The 27,148-nt window shown below is 43.2% G+C and overlaps 1 protein-coding gene and 1 pseudogene across 2 annotated transcripts in view; one reads left to right on the forward strand and one right to left on the reverse strand.

Moving 5' to 3' along the window:
• LOC149222529 (transcription initiation factor IIB-like) overlaps window positions 1-27,148 on the reverse strand; it is a 200,645-nt gene that overhangs the window by 108,421 nt on the left and 65,076 nt on the right. The window lies entirely within an intron of this gene.
• LOC149222530 (cycloartenol-C-24-methyltransferase-like) overlaps window positions 19,437-27,148 on the forward strand; it is a 59,216-nt pseudogene continuing 51,504 nt past the window's right edge.

The following is a 27,148-nucleotide window of genomic DNA, read 5'->3' on the forward strand; positions in this document are numbered from 1 at the left end:
TGTGATGTGTAGTATTGTAGCAGTACTCCCCCAGATGCAGCCACTTCAGCCATGCTCGTTGTTGCCCACTGACATAGTTACGCAAGTAGCCCTCCAACCACTTGTTAACTATCTCCGTCTGCCCGTCTGTCTGTGGGTGATAACTGGTACTCGGTGTCAACTCTGTCCCCACCAACAGAAAAGCTCCTGCCAAAACCCGCCCATGAAATGGTTGTCCCTGTCACTGATGATGGTCTTAGGAAGACCATGTAGCCTGAAGACCTCTCTGAAGAACAGCTCAGCCACCTGCGTTGCTGTGTAGTGTGCGGATATGGCGAAAAAATGTGCGTACTTTGTCAGTCAATCAACGACGACAAAGATACAATCCTTGCCCTGCACCATGGGCAACCCTGTGATGAAGTCCATCGAAATACTCTCCCATTTCCCCTCCAGAATGGAAAGAGACTGCAATAATCCTGCGGGATGGCTCATCTCCCCCTTGTTCCTCTAGCAAACATCGCACTCCCGGATATGCTAGAGTACATCCTCCTTGAGGCCCTTCCATGAGAACCTCTCTCTAATGGCCTGTAGATTTTGGTAAACCCCTGATGGTCGGCCAATGGTGAATCATGTGATGCCTGAAGTATCTTCTTCTTGAGCTGAGATCCCTCAGTCAAGAAGATCCAGTCCCTATAGTAGATGATCTCATCGATCACCTTGTACCTGTCATCCGCCACCTGCCCATCCAGAATCTCACATGCAAATCTGTCCTTGGAGTACTCTACTAAGAGTCGAGCCCTCCAGTCTGTGTCCAAGCTCATAAGAGACAACGTGGTTGGTCTACGTGAAAGGGCATCCGCTACCACGTTGTTCTTACCCTTGACATACTTGATGTCGAAGTCATACACTTGGATCTTACTGATCCACTTCTGGTGCCTCTCCTGTAGCTGTTTCTGCTCCAAAAAGAACCTGAGGCTGTTGTGATAAGTCCTCACCCTGAACCTGTTACCCACTAAATACTGTCGGAATTTGGCCAATGCATGCATAATGGCCAGCATCTCCTTGTCGTATATAGAATACAACCTCTCATGCGAAAGGAGCTTCCGACTCTCAAAGGCTATAGGGTGACCTCCCTGCATCAACACTACGTCGATCCCCTCTCCCGATGCATCAAAATCCAAAACAAATGGCTGCGAAAAATCTGGCAATACAAGCACTGGGCAGCTGCTCATAACCTCCTTGAGCCTGTCAAAGGCTCACTGCGCTGCATCCGACCAACTGAATGCCCCCTTCCTCGTCAAATCTGTCAGGGGTGCAGCAAGCTGTGAGAAACTCTTGACGAACTTCCGATAGTAAGTACAAATACCAATGAATCCCCGGAGTTCTGTCACATTCCTCGGCTCCGGCCAATCTCTGATGGCCCTGATCTTCTCCTCGTGGACTCACTCCGTCCACCCCTATGATGTGTCCCAAGTACAACATCTCCGTCAACCCAAACTCACACTTGGAGAGCTTGGCATAGAACTGCTGCTCCTCCAAGATGCGCAACACTGTCTCAATGTGTTGGAGATGCTCCTCCCAAGCCCTGCTGTAAATGAGAATGTCATCAAAGAACACCAACACAAACTTCCATAAGTGACTGCGGAAGATGTGATTCATGCAGGACTAGAATGTCGCTGGAGCGTTGGTTAGCCCGAAGGGCATCACCAAAAACTCAAAGTGCCCATAGTGACAAATGAAAGCAGTCTTGGGAATGTCCTGCTCCCTCACGCAAATCTGATGGTACCTAGATCTCAAATCAATCTTTGAGAAGAACCGTGCTCCTCTCAACTCATCCATCAACTCATCGATCCTAGGTATGGGGTACCTGTTCTTCAGGGTCTTCTTGTTCAGGGCCCTGTAGTCAATGCACATACTCAATGTGTCGTCCTTCTTCTTCACCAACACCACGGAAGAAGCAAAAGGACTCGTCCTCAGCCGAATGTGCCCAAGAGCCAACAACTCCTAAATGGCCCGCTCAATCTCATCCCAATAGGCCTTGGGATGCCTATAGGAGGTAGTAATCACTGCCTGTATGCCCTGCTCAAGCTCAATGGTGTGCTCAAATCCCCAGTCCGGTGATTGTCCTGGCAGAATCTCCCCAAACACTGTGGCATACTGGTCAAGGATGGACTGTATCTCTGGGTGCATCGTCTGCCCTGTAGTCCCTGCCTCTGATGCACGCAACTCCACTACCCACTCTACGTCTCCCTTCCGGAAGACTGCCTCCATCCGATGAGCCGAAACAGTCTGAGGCAGATATGTGTGTTGTCCCTGTATCTTCTCATGCCTCCCTGTCTTCTCATCATCCCACTCCATCTCTAGGGCCTTCCAATCTGTCGTGACCTTCCCTAGAGTGATAAGCCACTGAACACCTAGTATCATGTTGGTGTCCGGAATATCGACCACAAAAAAGTGGTCAGTCAGTGTGTAGGTGCCCATCATCACTGATAACTCTGGAACATAACGAGCACACACCATGGTCTGATCTCCTGGGACCAAAACTGAAAAGCCATCGAAGCTCTTTGTCTGTATACCTCTCCGCTCAACCATCTGTGCATCGATGAAGTTGTGGGTTGCCCCACTGTCAACCAAAACTGATACTCGCTGGCCACGTACTATCCCCCGTACGCGCAGCGTCAAATACTTGGGAACTCGTCGCAATGCTGCAAGGGCCCCTCTAGTAGGTGCAAAGGCGACACCACCTGTTGTTGGTGGTGGAGGTGGCAAAAGATCCTACGCGGCATGACTATCTCCTACCTCCACATCATCGTCCTCATCCTCTTCCCTGCTACTCTCGGAGAAGGCCTCAATTAAATGTGCTTTGCCAGCAGCACATCTATGTCCCGGTGCCCACAGCTCATGACAGGTAAAGCACAACCGCTTCTTCTTCAACTCCCTCCTGGCATCATCATCAATCTGTGCTCGTCCTGGATTCCCCTTTGGAGGAGCAATCCTCACATCCTTCCCCTTAGGCTGGAAAGCTTGTCTCTGGGGTAAGGTGTCCGGGTCCTGCTAATAGCATCCTGGAGTGTGGCTAGTCTAGTGGATCTGACTAGACCCCGAAGTGTTTCTGCTAACCCCTCAACAAACATGTAGATCCTCCATGCCGCGGATAGATCTGGCACCATCACTGAAACCCTCAAGAAGTCTGCAATGTAAGTCTCTGGGTTCCCGGTCTGTTTGAGCCTCGTCAGCTCAACAAAGTGTTGTTCTGGATCCCTCCAGTCAAACCTCTCCATCAGTCTCCTGGTGAACTCGGCATATGTCGTCAATGTGGAGTGTCCGAGTGTAACCAACCCATGGAACCACCAGTCCTGGGCCTCACCATCCAAGTGTAATGTCGCCACCTTGATGGCCTCTGTCTCTGACATCTGGTTAAGCTGGAAATAGATGTCCAGTCTCCATCATGATAATGCTGGTATCCTTTGTGATGGTCGCGGGGTCTACTATCCCGTTGGAGCTGAACAAAGTCTCTGAATGAGAGAGCATCCCTGAACTCCTGCCCATAGGCCTAGTACTCCGCAAAATAATCACCCATATGACCGGGCTCTGCCTCCTGCTGTGCTCCGGCCCCTGTGTCTGCTCCTAGGAAAGATAGAGCGTATAGGGGAATGTGAGGCCACCTGCTGCGTAGTATCACGCTGAGTGGCACCCTGCTCTGGCAAATGGTGAGATGCACCCGATCCCTCTCCAACCTGGAAAACCTGTGGGCTCTCACGCTGTCTAGCCTCCACCTACCGTGAATCTCTACCCCATCACCTTGATCTGCCTCGACAGATCCTGCACTGATTTGAGGAGCATGTCCACAAATTTCTTCCCATCATCATCTGCCATCGAATCCTCCTACTCTGCGTCCACCACAGGCTCCTCATGTTCTGTGTTCACCACATGCTCTTCCTGTTCTGTGTCCACCACCCGAACACAGTCTCCCTCTCCGTAGGTGTTCTCCAACCTATGCTCAATATCTCTGTATTTCCTACCTCTGTAACAAATGTAGGGCTTCTCCCTCGGTGTCATAGACTGCTAGCTCCACAGGCTGAGCCAGATCTATGCTCTGATACCACTGTAATATCCCTTATCAGAGATATCCCTCAAACACAAGCAAACTCTAACCAGAGAAATAACAGTAGTGCAACATACAATAATGTATACATGGAATATAAGCAGATACTCGAGAAATGCAAAGAGAAATGCTAAGCCATTTTATTATACTAAGTAATGGAAAGAGTACAAGAGGTGATCAGAAAGATAGCACCTCGACTTGCACAAGGCAAGTGAAGAAATACACTCAAAATGGTAAGGAAATGGCCTCTCTCTGAACTGCGTCCAAACTGCCGGAGAACTGTTGTGCTGCTGCTACTGCTGGAATCAAATGAGGATTTGGGGCTGTTCCCCTCCTTAGAAAATGCTAAAACTCTGGAATCAGCCTCTGCTCAATAAACCCAGAAAAGCCCAGAAAGCTTTTCTAAAATAGCTGACCCCCGAAAATCACCCCCTTGGGGATCTACGCAATCCCTCAAGGCTCTGCGCTGCCCCTGAAGAGAATCCTCCAAAACTCTACCTGAAACTCTGCCAAAATCCTCCAATATGCAAGGGTTGATCCCTTGCTCAATCTCCAAGCTCAAATCCTCCACAAAACCCCAATCTGGAGCTCCTACCAAAAGAGATTGCGTCCTCCCCTCTCAAGACTGCGCAGTCATCAAAATGCTCAGTTCCTCCTCAACTCTAGAAATCACTCCTCCTGCAAAATACTGCTAAAACTACCTTGCTCGAGCAGGCACTCGAAGCCCCCCCGGGCTAATGGTGAGATCTCCGAACGGAGACACTCGATGCACTAAACAGTGTTGTAGATAGGCTATACAGCCAGTGTGCTCTAAGTCGAAGTGACTAGCTCAAATGCAACATAATCGAATGATCAAAATGAGGAGGCTCCTCTCTCCTTTATAGCATTGGCTTCTCTCAAAACCCTAAGGCCACCTCCTCCAACATAGCCTCTCTCTTGCCACGTGTTCCTTCTCATCTGCGCAGGCCCTCCAAGTGTCTACGTGGGCCCCTTCTCTACATGGTCCTTGGGCCCCCCTTGGCTCCCCTTTTAAGTTACATCGTTGTGCTACTAGGGTTCTTTTTTTATTTATTAATAACTATAGAAGGCAAAATTGAGCAAAATCGAATATTCCAATTAGCCATGGCTAATTAGGAATATTACAATGCCTCTATACCTATCGACTCCTCTTCAATGGTGAAGATGTCTCTCAGCACCTCATCAACCTGTGGTGTGTTTCTATCACCTGAAAACTCGATCACAACACTGGGTACCTCATCAATTGTCGGCATTTCATCAACGGGTGTATGCTCAACTATCTCCTTGCCAACCATGGCCCCTTCAACTACTTTTTCATCTTCTGCCTTGATCCTCCTCATCATCCTTGCATAATTCCACTGAATTCGCATTGATTTGTGCATGTCTCTTAGTTCACAGAACTCCCAAAAAGAGAGGGATGCCCGAATGCCATGTCACAATGATTGGTATGCCCTCCAGTTTGCTGCCAATAACTCCACATCAATATCAATCATGACTTGCTATCTTGATGCATTATCCATAATTTTGGGCATAGCGGATTTGTTGTATAATTGAGAATGGTCCTGATTCCCAATTGTGGTGTGAATCAACTGCTCCCCCACATCAATCATCTTTTGTTGCATCATAATCACCTCATTCAAGGTTACTGCCATGTTTGATTTTAATCTTCCTTTGGATCCCATAATCGGTTACTGCCATGTTTGATTTTAATCTTCCTTTGGATCCCATGAATTTTAGATATATATATATATATATATATATTTCCAGGTCTTTTCACTTGGCAAAAGGCCCACAGCTTGGCTAAGGTCATGGCTCTGATACCATTGTAGTATTCCTAATTGGAATTTAACATATAATACCAAGCAATGGACTAGGAATAATAAATAAACTAGAACTCATACACAATTAAAACACCAAAATGTCCAACAACACAAGCCATTTTATTAATTTTATGATAAAAGAGTACATAAAATGAGCTGAAATTTTGGAAACTGGGCTTGCTATGCAAGTTAAGCAGAACCCGAAAAAATAGCCCGGACCCAAGTAGTAGAAATGGTCTCGGAGTGATCTGTGCACTATCTAGAAATAATCTACTACTAGTTGTTGGCTGGAATGTTGATCTTAGGGTTGAATACTCCTCGGAATGCTCTAAAAATTTAGCTCTAAACTCCTCTCCCAAAACCCAGAAAAACCCAGAAATGGTTTGGCCCAACTCCAAGCCAAAACTGAGCCCACCAAGTGATGCAAATTCCCCAGCTAACTAGCAATTCACCATGCTATAAGAATGTGGATTTCAGGACTGAATATCGCCTGGAAAATTCTATAAAATTAGTCGAAGACTCCTCTCAATAAACCCACAAAAACCCAGAAAGGGTTTGGGTTGAATCCACTGACCCCTAGTGAACCCCAACAAGTATGAATTGCCCAAACATCCCACAGTTTCGGTACTACTGAATTATGCCCAAATCTACACGGGAAATTTTTCCCAGCTCTAATGAAATTCTCCACTAAGAAATACCTCATATCTTCAACCCTTATCTCTCCCAGCTCCACTTCTTTAATCCCCTGCACAACACTTGGTCAAATAGCTTTTGCGCCCCTGCCAAAAGAGAGAAAAATCAACCCAGGTAATAACCTCCAATCCAGCCCAACAAATTGTTATCCAAACTCTAGTCTAACAATAAGAAAATTCCCTGCAAAATCACAGGCCTCTAACCAATGCATGCTCCCACAATGTGCTCGACAAAAATACCTTTGTGCTCAAGAAATGTGCACTGCTCAGTAAACTCCTGTAATGATGTCCAATGGAACCTCTGAATGGATCTCCCCAAATTGCTCACTAGGGAAACACTCTCAGTTCTCCGAAATGAGGGTGGAATTCCCACTCGGAAACTCCTTGTGTTGAACAGCACTGGTTGTCTTGGCTAAGTAGCTCAAGAGAACTAGTGTTAAATTGTCAAATAATCAAAAGATACCAAATGGAGGCCTCCAAACTCTATTTATAATTGTCAGCCCTCTCCCATGGTGGTCCCCACCTTCCACTAATAAAATATTACTTTGTCGAGATTCTTCATTAAAATAATAATTTCCACATTTCTCCCACAAAATAATATTTTCTCCTTTTTATTTAATATCACCAAAAATTGGCAAAACTCCTTAGTGAATTTTGCACTCACAAAAATTGGGAACATTACAAAAAGACGGGTATCTTTATTGTATAATAGTTACAATCAGAGGAAATCTTTTTGGCACCCATTTGCTTTGACTGAATGATTAATAGATTGTAATATTGTTATTGGTAATTAAAAATATGTGGATTGTAACCCTGAGTTTGGATGTCGTTCAGTTAATATATGTTTAACCCACAACAAGTCAACAAGGGGACAATGTATATTTTGATCGTGTGATTTACGTTTACAATCCGTCATTGTTATGTTACTGAATGTGATTCGATTTGAAAAAGCTTTATTATTAAAACCAAATCATGATTAAAACAAAAAAAGGAGAAATCTACATGATTTTGTTAATGATACTCTGAACTTGTATCTTACAGGCTTCACCTAGTTATCTTGCATCCGGTGATCGCCGACAAGGGTTGATCCACGAGCTCATCTCAAGGCTTGCATTGCAAAGGATTTCGACAAGTACCATTTGGTTTTGATCTTTGTTGGTATAATCGAAAATCGAGAGGAGTGGTGCAGTTGGTCACAATGTGTGCGATTAGAGCCTAAAGTTTATCTCTATAGCATAATGAAAAGCATGTTATGTGATTTGTGGGTTGTGTATTGGATCAACCAGAGCTAAAGAGGAGTAAGATCTAGCTCCTCTGCAAAGAAAAGAGGCATGATACGAATGGAGTGACATGTGTGTGTGTGATGAGTATGGTCAAAGTTTGATATAGTATTAATTACTTGTATTGCGGGGCCATTTGTGAAAATTGCTCCCAGAGAGTTGCCTTGAGAATATGTCATTGCTACTAATATGTCATTACCAGTGCTAGTTTGTTGGCTAAGTGAGGTCTTGTTGTTGATATTTCAATTCATATGTTGAGAGTCTATAGCTTCTTGTGATTTGGTAGCTTGGGAGGTACTCCAAGCCCTAGGGTTTGGGGTTTGGAGTAAGAAGTGCCAAAAAAGTGATTTGTGTTCTTGGAACCCAAGCTTGGGGCTTTGTACCCAAAGGTGTGGGGCCAAAACCATGAGGAGTATTTGACATGTGACTAATTGAGGTGACAGAGGACCTCTAGAGGAACTAGGGGCAGCAAAAATCACTCAAATCAGAGATCTAGAAATGAAGATATGAATTTATGTGGCTGGTGGTTAATTAGTCTAGTTGGGCAGGTCGGCTTGGGCTTAAGGATGCCCAAAATACAAATTCGTTGGAACCACATGTTTGTGTATAAATAAAGGGTAATGTGTGGAGGTTTAGGTCACATCCAAACTGCAATCACATCAAAGTCTACCTCTGAAATAGATAGCAAATCTGAGGCAGCTCACAAGGCAACAAGGAAGACGAGTTTGGCACAAGTTGTGGAGGAGTTTCTCTTGTGTTTGGGTTCGTATCTCCTTGTTGGATAGGGCCACAATTCTGAGGTAAGTTTGGGTGATTTTTTGTGCTACGTTTGTGTGGTGTTTGAATCTCTGTTCAGGCCGTAGGGAAGTGCTACTACAACAGCGTGTTGGAGGCATAATTTGGAGGGCCGAGAGGGCTAGTAAAGGTTCTCCACCCTAGCCACATTTACTCCAAGAAGCAACGCAATTGAATAGAGTTGTTTTCCCTTCTAGAGAGCTTGGATCACTTGTTGTTGTGAGACAAAGTGCTGTAGGGTGTTTTAAGGAGGTTCCTTAGGCCCAAAACAGTGCTTTGGATGCCTGGAAAGGACAGCGAAGAAGGGCAGGTGTCTAGAGAAGGGAAACACAGTTGGGGGCAGGGATTTAGGGCTTCTAGTGTGCCCTAACCAGAGCTCAAGAAGCACAGATCCTAAGGACAAGGGAAGCAACAGTGTGTTAGAGAGCAAGGTATGTGTATTCTCTTGTTGATGTTTGGTTGCTAGTGGATGTAGAAGTCCTAGAAGAGGACACTAGTATTGGACACTTGTGAACTGTTGGAGGGCAGTGTGAGAGTGGTCTTGTCGTGATAGGTGGCAACCTTCCTGCCCTATGTTTGTCTTCATTGGAGCAGCGCAGGAAGACAATAGTGGGAATAAGTTCCTAAGTAGCTGAGGAGCGACAGTAGCCAAGAAGACTCAAAGTGTTGTGGCCTTTAAGGACCAAGGAGCAACTAGTGAGCATGAAGACCCTATGTGTTTGTTGTAGATGGACTTACGATTAGCTAGAGGGCAGATTGTAGAGCCAAGTTCAGTGACCTAAAGGAGTTGGTACATTGATAGAGGCAGTGTTGCAAAATGGAATCGAAGGACTTGCAGTGTGTTTAGGATACGACAAAGTAGTTGTGATCGACTACATCAACTAGATCATTAATGTATCTTGTTCTTGTATTCTTGTACTACTGGATGTATGGGGGCCATTATCCCTGGTATGGGAGCCCTAGACAGTTGTATTATCAATTTGATTAATATAATGAAGTTGGGTTGTTACTGAAATTATAAAAAATTGTATTTTTTTGTGCACTAGTAGATTCCTGTTGTATATTGTTCCGCTGTGCAAAGTAGTTTGTTATGATATTTGGATTGGTAACGTCAGTGATTGTAAGATTCTAACCTAGACTTCAGTATCATGGAAAAACAACATGGTATCAGAGCTACTTTCAGGGCCTGTGAATCAGAGTGTGCACAGCGAAGCATCTCAGAGGGAGTCGAGATTGTCTAGATCATGGAGCGAAAGAGTTCAGCTAAAGACATGGAAATGTGGTCTTGCCTAGCTTGGCAGCGAGATTGGTTAGGAGTTCTAGTCGATTGGTGGTGAGCTTAGTGAACAATAGCTTGTCGTAGGGCCAGTTGTTGATCATGGACTTCCTATGACTTGCCATGGATCATTGGGACAATTCGAGGATTGCTTTGGCATGGACAAGATTGGTATGATCGAGATTGCTTCATGTGATATGCTATAGATTGGCAGGCTAGTTTCTTCATTGGATCGTGATGTTGCATATCCGAGATTGGAGGGATGTGCACGAGTTGTGTTTGATCCAGGAGGATGAGTGCTTGTAGAATTGGGTTGCGGTGATGATGGTCCGTGTTTGACCGCAACTCGGACTGACCTTGTAGGACACAAGATTAGTAGCAGGTTGAGCCAGTGGAGATCATGTAGACTCAGAGGGAGTCTAGCTTCAGAGGGAGCAGCCCTATGGAAGTGTTGAGGTCTTCAGGTTCAGATGAGATGAGGTAGAGGTACTACCAAGATAGCATGGTTCATTATACAGAGTATGTTACAGTGATGGACACCAAATGGGGTAGTGTCGTCGTTGATGTTGATGGAGACTTCCTAGGATTGGAAGTACCTCCCTCGCTAAGAGTGAGTGTTGAGATTTGGTAGCTTGGGAGCAACTGCAAGCCCTAGGGTTCGCGTTTGGAGGAAGAAATGTCACAAAAGTGATTTATGGGCTTGGAACCTAAGCTTGGGGTTTTGTACCCAAAGGAGCGAGGCCAAAACCATGAGGAGAATTTGACATGTGACCGATGGAGATGATAAAGGACCTCTAGAAGAACTAGGGGCAGCGAAAATCACTCAAATCAGAGGTCTAGAAATGAAGATATGAATTTATATGTGACTGGTGGTTAATTTGTCTAGCCGAGCAGGTCGACTTGGGCTTAAGGATACCCCAAAGACAAATTCGTTGGAGCCACATGTTTATGTATAAATAAAGGGTAATGTATGGAGGTTTAGGTCACATCAAAAGTACAATACATCAAATTTTACCTCTGAAATAGATAGTGAATTTGAGGCAGCTCGCAAGGTAGTAAGGAAGACGAGTTTGGCACAAGTTGTGGAGGAGTTTCTCTTGTGTTTGGGTGCGAATCTCCTTGTTGGACAGAGTCACAGTTTTGAAGTTTGGGTGATTTTCAGTGCTACCTTTGTGTGGTGTTTGGATCTTTGTTGTTGGAGGCATAATTTGGAGGGCCAAGAGGCCTAGTAAAGGCTCTCCACCCAAGCTGCAATTACTCCAAGGAGCAGCACAGTTGAACAGGGGTGTTTTCCCTTCTAGAGAGCTCGAATCACCTGTTGTAGTGAGACAGTGTTGTAGGGTATTTCGAGGAGGTTCCTTAGGCCCAAAATAGTGCTTTGGAGGCCTAAAAAGGGCAGCGAAGAAGGGGACGTGTTTGGAGAAGTGAAACACAGTTGGGAGCAGGGATTTAGGGCTGCTGTTGTGTCCTAACCAAAGTTCAAGAAGCACAAATCTCGAGGTTCTAGAAGAGGACTTTGGTATTCGACACTTGTGAAGGTGTGGAGGTCCTAGAAGAGGACATTGATATTGGACACTCGTGGACTGTTGGAGTGCAGTGTGAGAGTGGACCAAGTTGGCCCTAAGTGCAGCACCTTAAAGGATTAAGGTGGCTACTAAATGAGGCAAAGGATTGAGGAGCTCGAGGTCTGATTAGCCAGGAAGAGCAATTGTACTAACCCAAGTTCATTGTGGGAGGACATCTTGTAGTAATAGGTGGCATCCCTCCCTATGTTTATCTTCATTGGAGCAGCACAAGAAGACAACAGTGGGAAGAAGTCCCTAAGTAGCTGAGGAGCAACAGTGGGCAAGACGAATCAAAGCGTTGTGGCCTTGAAGGACTAAGGAGCAACTAGTGAGCATGAAGACCTTATGTATTGGTTGTAGATGGACTTAGGATCAGCTAGAGGGCAGATTGGAGGGCCGAATTCAGTGGCCTAAAGGAGTTGGTACATTGATAGAGGTAGTGTTGCAGAACGGAAGCGAAGGACCTGCAATGTGTTCAGGATATGACAAAGCAGTTGTGATCGTCGACTACATCAACTAGATCATGAGTGTATCTTGTTCTTTTATTCTTGTATTAGTGGATGTATGAGTGCTATTATCCCTGGTACAGGAGCCCTAGACAGTTGTATTATCAGTTTGATTAGTATAACGAAGTCGGTTGTTACTAAAATTGTAAAAAGTTGTATATATTTTTGTGCACTGGTAGATTTATTGTTGTCTATTGTTTCATTGTGCAAAGTAGTTTGTTGTGATACTTGGATTGGTAGCATCAGTGATTGTAAGATTCTAACCTAGACTCTAGTATCGTGGAAAAACAACATAGCTACCATGGTTGGAATATTATGCTATAGTGTGGTTGAGAGAGGAATTTTGATGTGCTACTAGGATATGATATTGTAGGGCAGTGAGCAAAGTTGTTGTAGCAGAGTTCCTATCATCTTGTGCTAGCATTGCAAATTGACAATTGAGGCTAAGTTGATGTGCTAGGAGAGGGGTAGCAAGTTTATATGTTGTTGCATGAAAGTGTGCAAGCATTGTTGAAATGATTAGGCTTGTGTTGTCATACTCTTGGTAATGTGTTGTTGGTTGAGTGGAGTTTGCTATAGAGCTACGGTTTGTCAGTTGAGTGTGCGTTAATCCACTAGATATCATGTATCGCTAAATGCCTAGAACAAAGAGTATGCAGAGATCTGAGTTGCTACTGTTGGTAGGGTTTGTTTCCTACAAAGAGATTTTGTTGATGTTATATATAACTGAGAAGACAATGCTCGTATTGATGCTAATATTGTTGCTAAAACATTAATAGTGAATTATATGGCTAGAGAAAGAGCTTATGAGAAACAGATGTATGCATATTGCTACTAGGGTTTAACAGCTTGATGTGCATGTTGAACAGAGAGTACTAAGCAAACTTGGTTATTGAGCAGTGGTTATGAAGTGCAGTGATCAGGTGTGGTGGTTGAGCAGTGTGATCTCTCTCATTCATCTTACCTTTAGGGTGGTAGGGTGGTGCAAGGTGGAGATTGAAGTCTCCTTCAAGTTGGACGCTAAGAACACTTCAGGGTGGCATGGTGGTGCTAGGGCAGCAGATTGATGCTAGAAGGGTGTTGAAGCATCCTTCCAGTTGGAGCTAGTAAAACCAGGTTGTTGGCACATCCTTTCAGTTGGAGCTGATAAAACCAGGGTGTTGGAGCTTCCTTCCAATCATTACTAGAGAATCTTAGAAGTTGGAGCGTCATGTTGATGTAATATTTAAGACATATATTAAAAAACATTCTATAGTTTCTCTCGGAAGGGTTTCCACCTAAAAATCTTTTGTACTATCTATGATGTTATGCCTTATTGAATGGTGTTGTCAATCTTTAATGTTTAATTGATATAATTAAAATTGCTAAAAAGTGCCTAATACTAATTCACCCCCCAGTATTAGTGATTATTGCAAAAAAAATCTCCAAGTTTGTGCTGATGAGATATCACAATGACATGTTCCTATATTTATGGGGCATACGAATGCCTATTTAGGCTACTAACCCCTCCAAACATAAAAACAATGTGTTAGGTCACAAGCCGACCTAATATCCTTTGACAAATCAAATAAAGATCCATACGTGCAAGCCAAAATGTTGACGTCATGCTAGCATAGAGGGAAATAGGTGCCTCATAAAGTGTAGAGGCCTTCTAAAATCATGGTCTAGGGGTTGTCCCCTAGATCTCTATTATAAACATCCTATGGATCCCAATTTTGAGTTTGGGGCACATGGTCTCATGGGTCTCCCTATAGTCAATATGCCTGACTCTACTCCAACATTGAGGGCACTGAAGATGGTGCTAGCCCTCTCATGTCTCAAGGTGTAAGACAAACCTCATCTAAGCCTTGGATCAACTTCCTACCTCCATGATCACTGCTAAGTCGGTTGAAGGCATGCAAGTCCAAGTGCATCATCACATGAAAGTAAATGATATAGGGAAAAGTGCAGGAATGTTGTGGGTGCCGAAGGTGCCCATGGATACAACTAATGCTCTACAACTCTCCGGAGGCCCATGGATTTCAATGCCTCGCCTGTGGGTGTCAATTTGTCCCTCTAGAGGACTTGGAACCCAATTAAGTTGCCCAAACGTATAGATGGAACCACGTGTCAATTACACACAAAATCCAGTGCTGCAACTTTCACTATTGGGTACTATTATGTTTTAATCATTATTGCATCTAAGTAAACCAAGCTTGAGAGATATGGATAAATTAACACTTCATGCAAGGCTTCTCTTTCAAAATTGTGACCTTAGGCACATAATGGTGTTACCTCCCTAGTTAGGGGTTGTTAATAGAAGACCATATTACGTGCTATCAACCCCCAAGGGGAAGTAACATGTCCTTGATCCACCCTTCAATCAATAGATGCCATGTGAATAATTATGGAACGGAGGGGGAAAGACTTCATGGCCAATTTCCATAGTCAAAGGGACCAGCAATGATGGAGGACCTTATCCTGGGTGTATAGACATGAGGGAGCAATCATGGATGCGTGAGTTACCAACTCGGCCTTTGTTTTTCCACCCCTCTTATGCCTTTTGCTTTTTCTTAATTATTCTTTGTATTACTTGTAGCTAGAGGAATGAGAGCTTGCTTTTGTATGATGTATAACAGTTATTACCAGTGTTGCAGGAACTGTTCCCCCCCTCCCCCCGCAAGGATCTGGAGGCAGATCCGCGTCCCGTACAAATCCGCCACCGATCTTTCGGCAAAACCGCAGATGGAAAATCAGATCCACAGTTCTGCCTTTTGGCGATTCCAAGAAAATTAGATCCATGGGGGCCCGAACTGCGGTTCCTACTACCTAATCCGCGGATCTGAAAAGGATCGGGCGTGAATCTATGGAGGTTCGAGCATGTATCCACCGCGGTCGTGGGCGAATCTGAGAGAAGGTGGACGATTCACATAGTTTTGCGAGGGGTTTTTTTTTGGAAATTTCAAACTTTTATGTGAGGAACAAACTACATTTTCCGAATACTCCCAAGGTGACCCTTGATGCTCCCTAAATGCTTCGTAGATAATGGTAATGTTAAATTCGTAAAAGTGACATTCTCCTTTATCTTTCATTTCCATACTTTTGCTTAAATTTTTAACATTACCATGAAATGACTCAGGATGTTTGAGAGTGGTTCCAACCTCATCAGACTTCATATGGAGAACATAGAATTTCATATCCCTTTCAAAATTCAACAGACTTAATAGTTTTCAGAATCAATGGGATTGTGGCATTTCATTGGATTATATCATGTATGAGGGCATGTGATTGGCATTTAATCAAGAGCACCAAGCCCTATATGTACCCCAATGTTGGTGTTATCGATTGTTGAACTCCTTTATCATGGCCTTAGCAATTATGTACCCTTCACTCAAGTCAAAATCATTGATCAGGCATGTTAAGCTTTCTCTAACATAGTATAAGGCTTGGATTAAGTTGTTTGATCAAAATTAGGCAATGTTGACTAAAATCCCTATAGAACTGAAGTAGAGGCTAAGCTAGACAAGAGAAGAAGAATCTAGATTGTAGATGGTAAAATCCTGGAATAATTAATCTTTGATGTACAATGGATGCCATATATATCTTGATTTATGTAAAAATGTGCATGTTTTCATGTCTTCTACAACTAATTTGGTATTTTGGATTTTTTTTTAATATAAATGCAAAAAAATATAAATATATATATATATAGTAGACAGTTCCGAGATGCTTTGCTTCCTAGATTTTTGGGAAATGACGCCTCCGCATCCCCGCTTCCAAAAAACGTCTTTGTGCAACGTTGGTTATTACCCCTTTTAATTTGTGGCAACTCATTGCCCATCAGGGGTTGGAATGTGCAATGGTTCCTTTTCATTAATATGATAGGGCAACATTGGCCCAGGGACCGGGTGATGGCCATAATGAGTGAGGTAGAGCTCATGCTTGGCTTTTGCCCATGTGCTAATTTTTATGTCCCAGCCATCTTTTTCATTTTGATTGGTGATGGCCATAACGACTGAAGTAGAGCTCATGCTTGGCTTTTGCCCATGTGCTAATTTTTATGTCCCAGCCATCTTTTGCATTTTGATTGGTGATGGCCATAACAAGTGAGGTAGAGCTCACACTTGGTTTTTCCCCATTTGCTAATTTTTATGTCCCAACCATCTTTTGCATTTTGATTTTTCTGTTCTTTTTTTTGCTTGTGGTCATGTCATGTCCCTTCTCAAACACATTAGTAACAGAGTGCTGCTACACAATTTTGCACATTTTTTACTAAGGAAGAGGGCCCCACACTTTCGACTTAGGGACTTAGGGGCCAAATCGACTTTATTTAGCTGCTAGTGGAATGTGGGGACCACCCACATAGGAGTTCGAATTAGCCACTTGATATGCTTCGAGGGAAAATCGAATGGGTGGCCCAAGGAGTTATAAAGAGAGATCAGCTCTCGTTTTGTTTTCATTCTGAATATTTGACAAACAAACTCACTCTTGTATGTTTTGCTGCTTAGTGAATCTACTGGTTGTTTAGCCACGAGTCTTTTGCAGGGAAAATTCAACCTCTACTTCGGGGGACCATTCGTGCCCGCCCTAGGGAGGTTGTTCCACAGAGATTGCAGGAGTTTCCAGCAGCGATTCACAGCTCAGCCAACCACACAGAGGAAGGGACTGTGTGTTTTCTGGGCAGCCAGAAATACGCAGAGGTTGATTTAGCCACCCAAGAGGCCGAAAATCCAAAGTCAAAATCAAAGAAATTCCCTTCTGGGTGGTTTGTCCAAGGAGTCTAAGACTAAAAGGGCACAATTTTATGGGCAATTTTTGGGCACGTTCAAGCAGACCGAAAGTCAACAGATGTAGCCAGAGAGCAGCTCCCAACAGGCTGAAAATCCAAAGTCAAAATCAGAGATATTCTCTTCTGGGTTTTTCTGGGTTTTGTCCAAGGAGTCTAAGGCTAAAAGGGCAAAATTTTCTAGGCAATTTTTGGGCACTTTCCAGCAAACCGAAAGTCAACAGATGTAGCCAGAAAGCAGCTCCCAAGAGGCTGAAAATCCAAAGTCAAAATCAGAGAAATTTCCTTGTTTTTCTGGGTTTTGTCCAAGGAGTCTAAGGCTAAAAGGCCAGAATTTTTTGTGCACGTTTTGGGCACTTTCCAGCAAGCCAAAAGTCAGCAGATATAGCTAGACTCTAGAGAGCAGCTCCCAAGAGGCCGAAAATTCAAATGGAAATCAGAGAAATTCCCTTTTGGGTTTTTCTGGGTTTTGGCCAAGGAGTCTAAGGCTAAAAGGGCAAAATTTTCTGGGTAGTTTTTGGGCACTTTCCAACAAGCCGAGCAGTTCCCAAGACACCGAAAATCCAAATCAAAATCAAAGAAATTCCCTTCTGGGTTTTTTTGGGTTTTGTCCAAGGAGTCTAAGACTAAAAGGGCAAAATTTTCTAGGCAGTTTTTTGGCACTTTCCAACAAGCCAAAGTCAGCAGATCAGCAGTTTACTAAGACAGCGCAGAGCATAGTAGAGCAACAATTGAACAACCATTTTTCCATCTATTCTACCACCTGGGTTTGGTCCAGCTTGTCCTTGAGACAAGCCCAGGTACACTACTCCATTTATATATTGTACTCATGCTCTCATATTTTATAATATATGGCTCAACAGTTCCAGTATTACAGTGTTTCATGGGTGTTTGCTAAATGTTTTTAATTTTCCATTGTTGCACTATTTGTTTAATTGGTTTATCACTTAAATTCATGTTTAGGAACATTACAGTGGTATCAGAGCATTATCTTGGCCCAGTTGTGGGTATTCAGTAAGATCATGGAAGATTTGGGCATGTATGCACAGTGACGAGTTAGACCGTACACTACCCATGGCTCAAGGGAGATTCAGTATGCAAGGATTCTGGGGTGGAATCCGCTGGAGTGATGAGAGATTGGCTCAGTTGAGAAAGGTGTCAGACCAGATCCATCCTTGTCCTTACAACATAGACACTAGAGGTGCACAAGCTGTGGGAGTACAACCATCTAAACTATGCGGGGAAAGCTGACAGAATTAGGGCACCAGATCTCCTGGAAAGGAGCAGGCAGGCCAGAGACAATTAGGGATGAGTCAAGGAGATGATTTTGCTAGTGGAGACCTGGTCTTAGACATCAAGAGCCTGAGGAGGGGCTTGAACATGAGGTAGAGGACACATGGGAGTGTGAGGATCACATTGGTATACCCAACGTGGCACAAGAGTCACCATTGTTGGAGGCCTCTTTGATAGCACCAGTTGAGACCTTGGGGGAGAGAGTAGAGCATACACCCATAGGACCATCCATTGATGAGGTGTTAGGAAACATCCCCACTATTGATGAGGAGCCAATAGATGCAGAGGCATCCAAATCTATGACAAAGTTGTCGGATGAAAGTCACGACTAATGAGCATGTCTTGCATGTTGGGTTGTTTAGGGAGGAGCAGTTGGAGGCTCATGTCAAGCCCATGATGGAGGAGGATGTGCAATCATCCTTTAGGTTAGCCAGTGATGAGGGGCAGCATAGAGGCGACACGTTGGGATTTCAGCACAGTTCGCTTCAGAGGCACACTGACAGGATCTACAGTGTTATCAACCCATCCTTACGCATTGGATTGAGAGAGGTAGAGTTGTCTAGACATACCAAAGGGAATGACTAGGTTAGCAGCACTGTTGGGTCACCTTTGCCCATTGGAGAAAGAGAGACAGAGCTACCTAGTGAAATTTCATGTGTTGACTTAGGTAATGGGATGAGACAGTCAGAGTTGCACAAGATGCAACATCCGCATGTCGGGCTTGTTCTATGTGCTAGAGTTTGTGCATTCGATCCCTCTTGGGGTTGGATCGCGAGAGATTCTGAGTTCGTACCCAGTGGAGTGGGTTGGACTCATGGAGATGGTCGTAGTTCTGAGTAAAGCTCAGTGGGAGCTCTCAAGCATTAAGGGTGTTGGAGGCCCAAGTTGGCATTGGGATCCAGGCAGGCCTTCCTATCCAATATCAGACACGCGAGATTGCTATGGAATTGATGATGTAGTCAACCCCATGCCTGAGTGCATGCATTCCTTAGGGGAGCTCCAGTTGACGCTAGTGGCCAGGTGGTTTGTGAGCAGAATCCATTGGTTGTTTTGGCATGTTGGTTGTGCATGGGGGCGCAGGATGATTAACATTCTCTGGTAGGAGCTGGTTCGAGGAGGTGGCATGGGTAGGCCACCAGACCAGATATTGTATGGAGACGATGTTCTCCCATTGAGGTTTAGGACTCAGGGGTCACAGACGATCGACACAACAGAGATATCCCCCCTAGCAAGAGTGGAGTTAGGGTGCTCAGGTCTACCAGGATGGATGAGGGGACATGACGCGTGTCATGGTGGGGTCACTATCAGAGTGGCAGACACTTTGGCACATGCAGGATACCATATGTTACAGGGTGGTATGATAGTAGGCAGTGGTACACAAGACTACACAGAGTCAGGTCGTAGCGTTCAGTGTTATATAGAGGGATGTGGCCTGATGCATACAGACCCAATTCTAGGCCATAGCACCCAGTGGTGTGCAGGGCTATGCAGCGAGGAGCAGTGGTCTACAGAGGAGCATGGAGATACATGGTGGTATACCATAGCATGCCGGTTTACACTGTGGGGTAGGAGTGACTCACATCGCATTGAGGATGTGCAGGGAGTGACAGGTGCAGTGACACAAGCAGGACACAGGAGGGTACAGGATGGTATAGCCGTAGTCGGGGGTATCCAATGGTGTATAGGGATAGGTTGCGGCATACAGTGGCATTTCATGGAGTGTGGTGGTACTTGGTGGTATGCAATGACACATGATGCAGTACAACAGGCTCATGGATATTTGCCTCCAGGGAGACTTATGGACAGGAATAGTAGGTGTACCATTGGATGCAACTCACCTACGATCGATGAGGACATTGTCGAGCATTTGGGGACACCATGTTTAGTGGAGGCAAGGCCTTGACTGAGTTACCAGCAGATCCGAGGCAGAGAGTGGGTCGTCTTTAGGATTACTCTTGAGCATTCCGACAACCCATCATCCTCCAAGGTTGCTTACAGTCACAGAGAGTTTGGTTGTTTCACTTTGACACTCTCCATCAGGGCATGGGGGACTCACCCTAGGCACTTGGATGAGACACCACGTGTCATGGGCCAAGAGGAGACTCTCCAGTTGAGACACTTGGTAGGTGCACAAGTTGACGGTTACAGACTTAGGGATGGCATGGTTGATTGTTGAGGTAGCATATGTTCCACCCCTAGGTTCACACTTGGGGAGGTGACCGAGAGGGAGTTACATGGTGCTTTTTCAGTTGGACAGCTTGAGGCGTTAGGGGAGCATGAGGTGCAGAGGACAGTAGTCCTTGTTGGCAGGATGATGCCTAGGCTTCTAGCAGTACCCGAGCACATCATCAGGAGCTGGGATAGCAGATCTCGCTGTGTGATTTGGCAGGCACAGAACAACTGGATATTTGCAGCACGGGTTCTTGATGCTCGGTGCCTACCTATTGGATACCTACAGAAAGCAGAGATGGGGCACAAAGGGGTCCCAATAACTAGCAGCATATCACAACGACAGACAGAGAGGATTGGGGTTTATGGACCTCCAGTATGGTTATGGGATCCAGGGATCCAATGGATTGGTGGGATACTCCACTCCTCAGTGAGCATGGTCGGGATAACAAGTAGACTGATTCATTCACAGGCGTACACATGGGCGATCACCGAAGTCCTCACTATAGGACAAGGCAGATTGTTGCTCAGGATTTGGGCAGGCCATGGAGTGATAGGTGTTGGCACTATCGAGTCACTTTGGCAAGATTGGCATAGCCTTGATCATCGCGTAGATTATGGCCAAGATTTATGGGAGAGGAGGTTCTAGTACGAGCATGCTAGGCAGTCATTCATGACCAGAGTGTCACGATGTCAACAAGATAGGTTCCTTCTGCGATGGGCAGGGGATTCTAGCATAACAGGGCTGAGCAGTTCAACTACCCGTAGAAGTGAGTTGGTTTCTACAGGGGAGGGTCATGCAGATCTTCCATTTGGTTTTAGTGATCCATTGATGGTGTGGGGAACTTCACTGGTGTGGCAGGGTGATCGACAAGAGGAGATCAGGGGAGGCCCGGGTAGACGAGGGTTCAATTTCACCAGGATTGGATTGCATCTTCGGGAGTTTACTCTTGTACTGCATGAGATGGACTATTTAGGAGAGTAGCTTCATGAGGATATGGGCAAAGTTTTAGATCGTCAAGATGCTCTACTTATTGGTGATAGACACAAGGGTTCTAATGCCCATATCTGGCAGGATAGTGAGTGGAACAAGGGGGGCTTCACGTTGATCAGGCTGGCTTGGAATCCAGGTATCAAGGGACTCCTTCACTATAGGATAGTACAACGATTAGGGGCAATCCAATAGCACATTTGGGACCCTGGTGAAGTTGAAGTGATAGTGGGGGTCCACAATCAAAGAGAGTGTTTGTTCAAGCATTGCTTGAGGACAAGCGATGTTTGGTGCATTGGAAGAACTTGCCAGATGAGGATGCCACCTGGGAAGGTGAGCATATTTTAGAGCACCCAACTTTGAGGTTGCTTGAGGGCAAGCAACATTTGGGAGCGGAGGACTGTCATGTCCCTTCTCAAACACATTAGTAACAGGGTGTTGGTACACAATTTTGCACATTTTTTACTAAAGAAGAGGGCCCCACACTTTCGACTTAAGGACTCAGGGGCCAAATCGGCTTTATTTAGCTGCTAGTGGAATGTGGGGGGCACCCACATAGGAGTTTGAAGTAGCCATTTGATATGCTTGGAGGGAAAATCGAATGGGTGGATGGAGGGGCCCACATGAGGCTAAGGGGGCCCAAGGAGTTATAAAGAGAGATCAACTCTCATTTTGTTTTCATTCTGAATATTTGACAAACAAACTCACTCTTGTATGCTTTGTTGCTTAGCGAGTCTACCGGTTGTTTAGCCACGAGTCTTCCGTAGGGAAGATTCAACCTCTACTTCAAGGGACCATCCGTGCCCACCCTAGGGAGGTTGTTCCACAGAGATTGCAGGAGTTTCCAGCAGCAATTCACAGCTCAACTAGCCACGCAGAGGAAGGGACTGCGTGTTTTCTAGGCAGCCAGAAATACGCAAAGGTTGATTTAGCCACCCAAGAGGCCGAAAATCCAAAGTCAAAATCAGAGAAATTCCCTTTTGGGTTTTTTTGGGTTTTGTCCAAGGAGTCTAAGGCTAAAAGGGCAGAATTTTATGGCAGTTTTTGGGCACTTTCCAGAAGCCGAAAGTCAACAGATGTAGCCGGAGAGCAGCTCCCAAGAGGCCGAAAATCCAAAGTCAAAATCAGAGAAATTCCCTTCTGGTTTTTTCTGGGTTTTGTCCAAGGAGTCTAAGGCTAAAAAGGCAGAATTTTCTGGGCAGTTTTTGGGCACTTTCCAGCAGGGCAAAAGTCAGCCGATGTAGCCACAGAGAAGCTCCAAATAGACTGAAAATCCAAAGTCAAAATCAGAGAAATTCTCTTCGGGGTTTTCTAGGTTTTGTCCAAGGAGTCTAAGGCTAAAAGGGCAGAATTTTATGGGCAGTTTTTGGGCACTTTCTAGTAGGCTGAAAATCAACAGATGTAGCCAAAAAGCAGCTCCCAAGAGGCCAAAAATCCAAAGTCAAAATCAGAGAAATTTCCTTCTAGGTTTTCCTCGGTTTTGTCCAAGGAGTCTAAGGCTAAAAGAGCAGAATTTACTGGGCAGTTTTTTGGCACTTTCCAGCAGGCCGAATGTCAACAGATGTAGCCGGAGAGCAGCGCCCAAGCCGCTGAAAATCCAAATTCAAAATCAAAGAAATTCCCTTCTGGGTTTTTCTGGGTTTTGTCCAGGGATTCTAAGGCTAAAACGGCAGAATTTTCTGGACAATTTTTGGGCACTTTCCAACAGGCCGAAGTCAGCGGATCAACAGTTTACTGGGATAGCGCAGAGCATAGTAGAGCAGCAGTTGAGCAACCATCTTTCCAGTTATTCTACCACCTGGGTTTGGTCCATCTTGTCCTTGAGACAAGCCCAGGTGCACTACTCCATTTATATATTGTACTCATGCTCTCATATTTCATAATATATGGCTCAGCAGTTCCAGTATTACAGTGTTTCATGGGTGTTTGCTAAATGTTTTTAATTTTCCACTGTTGTACTGTTTGTTTAATTGGTTTATCACTTAAATTCCTGTTTAGGAACATTACAGGTCATCATGTGATCTTTCTATTTTTTTTAGCTACATCAACCTCCCATGGTACATTTCCAAGTCCTCCTAGGTGTGAGGATGTCTAGGTACCAAGTCCTAATGAACCAATGGCCAGTTGAACTCGAAGAATGGAGCTGGAATAGGGGCTTGTAACATAAGATGGAAAGTGGTAAGTATGGAATAGGGAGAGATGGGGCTACAATATCTCAATCATGGCTTCCCAAGTAGTGCCCCTCCTGTACTCGTTGAGCTATTAGGAGAGGTCTCACTAGACTAGGATTGAAAATTAACCCCCCCCAACCCCATTTAAGGTGAGGGAACAAGATCACAGCCAAGACCCTTCTTTCTTCCCAGTTACCCCATAATCCATGTCAAAATGCCCAAATACAAACAAGCATGAGCACCTTATTGCAAAATGAATAAAGTACCTTTTGATGAGAAGCCCAACTTCCAACATGTGCTCTTGGCAATTGGGCTAGGAAACATATCACTGATCCAAGTGGTGGAGATTTTAATGGCATGTCGTCATCGGCTACTAGTGGCTCTCAAGGGTTGCTACCTGCCAGCAGGAAGAGATGAATAGGAGAAAAGTTTCTCTTAGGGGCTTAAACATTGATTGACCAAAACATTCAAGGACTAAGAATATCACAACTCTTACTGTATTTTCAGCCTTATGAAATGAATTAGACTAAATGAAAGGATATCTTGTTCTATGCAAGATTTAGTCAATTCTTTGATTTTACTTAGGTCTATCCACAAAAATTTAACTTCAAATCCAAGATGTTTCACTAGTTATTTGCATGTTAACAACATAAACTAGTAAACCTGCAAAATGTTAGTAGATCTAACTTGTGAAGCAAACAACTTGTACAATTATCCAATATAGACTAGATCTAAAGAAAATCAGCCACAAGATTTGAACTAGCAATCTAGATCTAAAGAGATGAACCATTTAAACGCTAGGTTGCAAGACAACTAAAAGACTGAAAAGAGAAAATTTCAAAGGTTTAGATGAAAATTAAAAGGATTAGACCAGTACCCCACTCGGACTATGGGGAACACTTGTCTAGCTTAAGAGGTCATTCAGTTGGTCTAAAGTGTCGAAGTTGCATGCACCATTTAAGGATTTCCCAATGAGCATCAACTAAGACCTTCGGAATTAAAATTGCTTTAGAGAAATTTTACGGTCAAAAATGGGCCTCAAAACAAAAATGTATAACAAAAATCAACTTTATAAAAACCTGCAAAATGTTAGTAGATCTAACTTGTGAAGCAAACAACTTGTACAATTATCCAATATAGACTAGATCTAAAGAAAATCAGCCACAAGATTTGAACTAGCAATCTAGATCTAAAGAGATGAACCATTTAAACGCTAGGTTGCAAGACAACTAAAAGGCTGAAAAGAGAAAATTTCAAAGGTTTAGATGAAAATTAAAAGGATTAGACCAGTACCCCACTCGGACTATGGGGAACACTTGTCTAGCTTAAGAGGTCATTCAGTTGGTCTAAAGTGTCAAAGTTGCCTGCACCATTTAAGGATTTCCCAATGAGCATCAACTAAGACCTTCGGAATTAAAATTGCTTTAGAGAAATTTTACGGTCAAAAATGGGCCTCAAAACAAAAATGTATAACAAAAATCAACTTTATAAAAACCAATAGGATTCAATATGATGATGTCAACCATGGGGGATGTTTCACCATTTTTTGTGTAAAAAAGTAAAAAGTTGAAAAAAATAAAAATAAATAAAAACTATTTTTTCAACTTATCTCTATATGATTTTTACCCAAATTTCGTGTAGTAGGGTCCATCGAAAGTATGCAACATGGGTACTCCTTGGATGCAATATTAAATTCTTCATCCAACTAGTGCTCCCACTCGAAAATTGAGTAAAATCATAAGGAGATAAGTGAAAATACGAGTTGAAAAAATAGTTTTTTATTTTTTGTTTTTTATCTTTTTATTTCAAAAATGGTGAATCATCCCCCAAGGTTGACATCATTTTTGGAGTAAAAAAGTAAAAAGATAAAAAAATAAAAAATTGTTTTTTCAATTCATATTTTCAACTTATTTCCCTACGATCTTACTCAAATGCAGAATTTAATTTTGCATCAAAGGAGTACCCATGTTGCATACTTTTGATAGACCCTACTACAAGAAAATTGTGAAATACATGAAAAAATGTTATTGCAATCACGTTTTTTCATATATTTCACATTTTTCGTGTTGTAGGGTCCATCGAAAATATGCAACATGTGTACTCCTTTGATGCAAAATTAAATTTTGCATCCAACTAGCACTCCCGCTCAAAATTTAAGTAAAATGGAAATAAGTTGAAAAAACGAGTTGAAAAAGTAGTTTTTTCCTTTTTCCCTCCAAAACTAGTTGAAGTAATCTAATCTTATTTTATTATTTCCAATATTATTTTATAATATTCCTTAAGAGGCCCATTTTAGACCTAAAAATTTTTCTAATGTAATATCCCCCTAATAATCTTACTAATTTATTTTGCAAAAAATTCTAATTTCCTTTCAGGTAATTCATCAAACACTTTGACAACATATATTTATTTCAATATTTTGTATGCAAGTATCACATAACAATATTAAGAAACCACTGCTAATAAATTTCTACACAGTAATTTTACTCTGATAAATTATATCATGGAAATTACATACAAAAATAGATTATTGGAACCTAGAAACTCGCTTCGACAATAGCATGGTCTAGACTTTGGCTCCTCTTGAAGTCAATTTGGCCTTCAAGAAAAAATTTGACCTTTTCAAGAAATTAACTTGACCTCCCAATAATTCAACCTTCTGAGGAATATCTCTGAGGCATAAATATGATCTTCTTCAATTAATTTTACCTCCCAAACAGAATTTGGTCCTCCTAGAGAAATTTAGTTGTTTCTAATTAATTTGGGCTCAGAAAATAATCTAACCTCCACAACTAATTTGGCCTCCAATATATAAGAAATCAACCTCCACAATGAATTTGGTTTTTTATAGGAAATTCACCTTCTTCAAAAAATTCGCCCTCGAGAATAGTTCGCCTTGCGAACAAATATGACCTTCAATAAATACATCCTCTCCCAAAAAGTTCAGCTATTCAAACAAAATTTGGCCTGCCACAATCTAATTCGATTTTCTCAAAGACTTGATCTTCCATAACAAATTCAACCTGCCCAGGAAAATCCTAAAACTATTGTAGTGGGTAATCTAATGTTGTCTTCTAGCTCTAAGATCTCTGGCAAATTCGTCTAGTTGACCACTGAAATGTACTTGATCAGAAAGATACATACCATGCCCGAGGATATGTCAAAGAGATCATGTACCAAAGTTCATATATCATCAGAGCTTTTAAGCTCTATCTTCTTCTTCTCATTCTTCTTCTATATTTTACTTAGATTTCGCAAGCCCTACGAAGATGTTGTAAAGTGATGCTAGTGTGATGAATTGAGTCATGTAACAAACCTAAGTAACTTGAGGCATTGTCATCAAGTGAGTTTACTCTAGGAAGTTTTTTTTACTTGGTTAATTATTGATACTTTTTAGCACTAAATAATTAATTGAGTTTTTTCTTCCAGGCTATAACCCCAAAGCCGGAGTGCGGCTTGATGGCAAGGCCTTGGGTGAGTCCTAGTGTTTAGAGTCGTTGTATATTACCATACTAGATCACTCGAAAAATTTCACGGATTTTGACTAAGTCTAAGTAGGGTTTTTTAATAGTTAAAAATTTTCCACAAAACTGGATTTTTTAATTAATTTTTATGTAATGATGAAAAAAGTGGCCTTAAGAAATGTCTGGGGTGTGTGACTGCTCGAAATTAATGACCCAACGTTATCCTAGGACCCACTTTGAGGGTTAAGAAATGACTTAT

Source organism: Pinus tabuliformis, chromosome Q (assembly GCF_031772625.1).
Source record: "Pinus tabuliformis cultivar Carrire ecotype Pingquan chromosome Q, CPIR1, whole genome shotgun sequence".
NCBI classification, from domain to species: Eukaryota; Viridiplantae; Streptophyta; class Pinopsida; order Pinales; family Pinaceae; genus Pinus; species Pinus tabuliformis.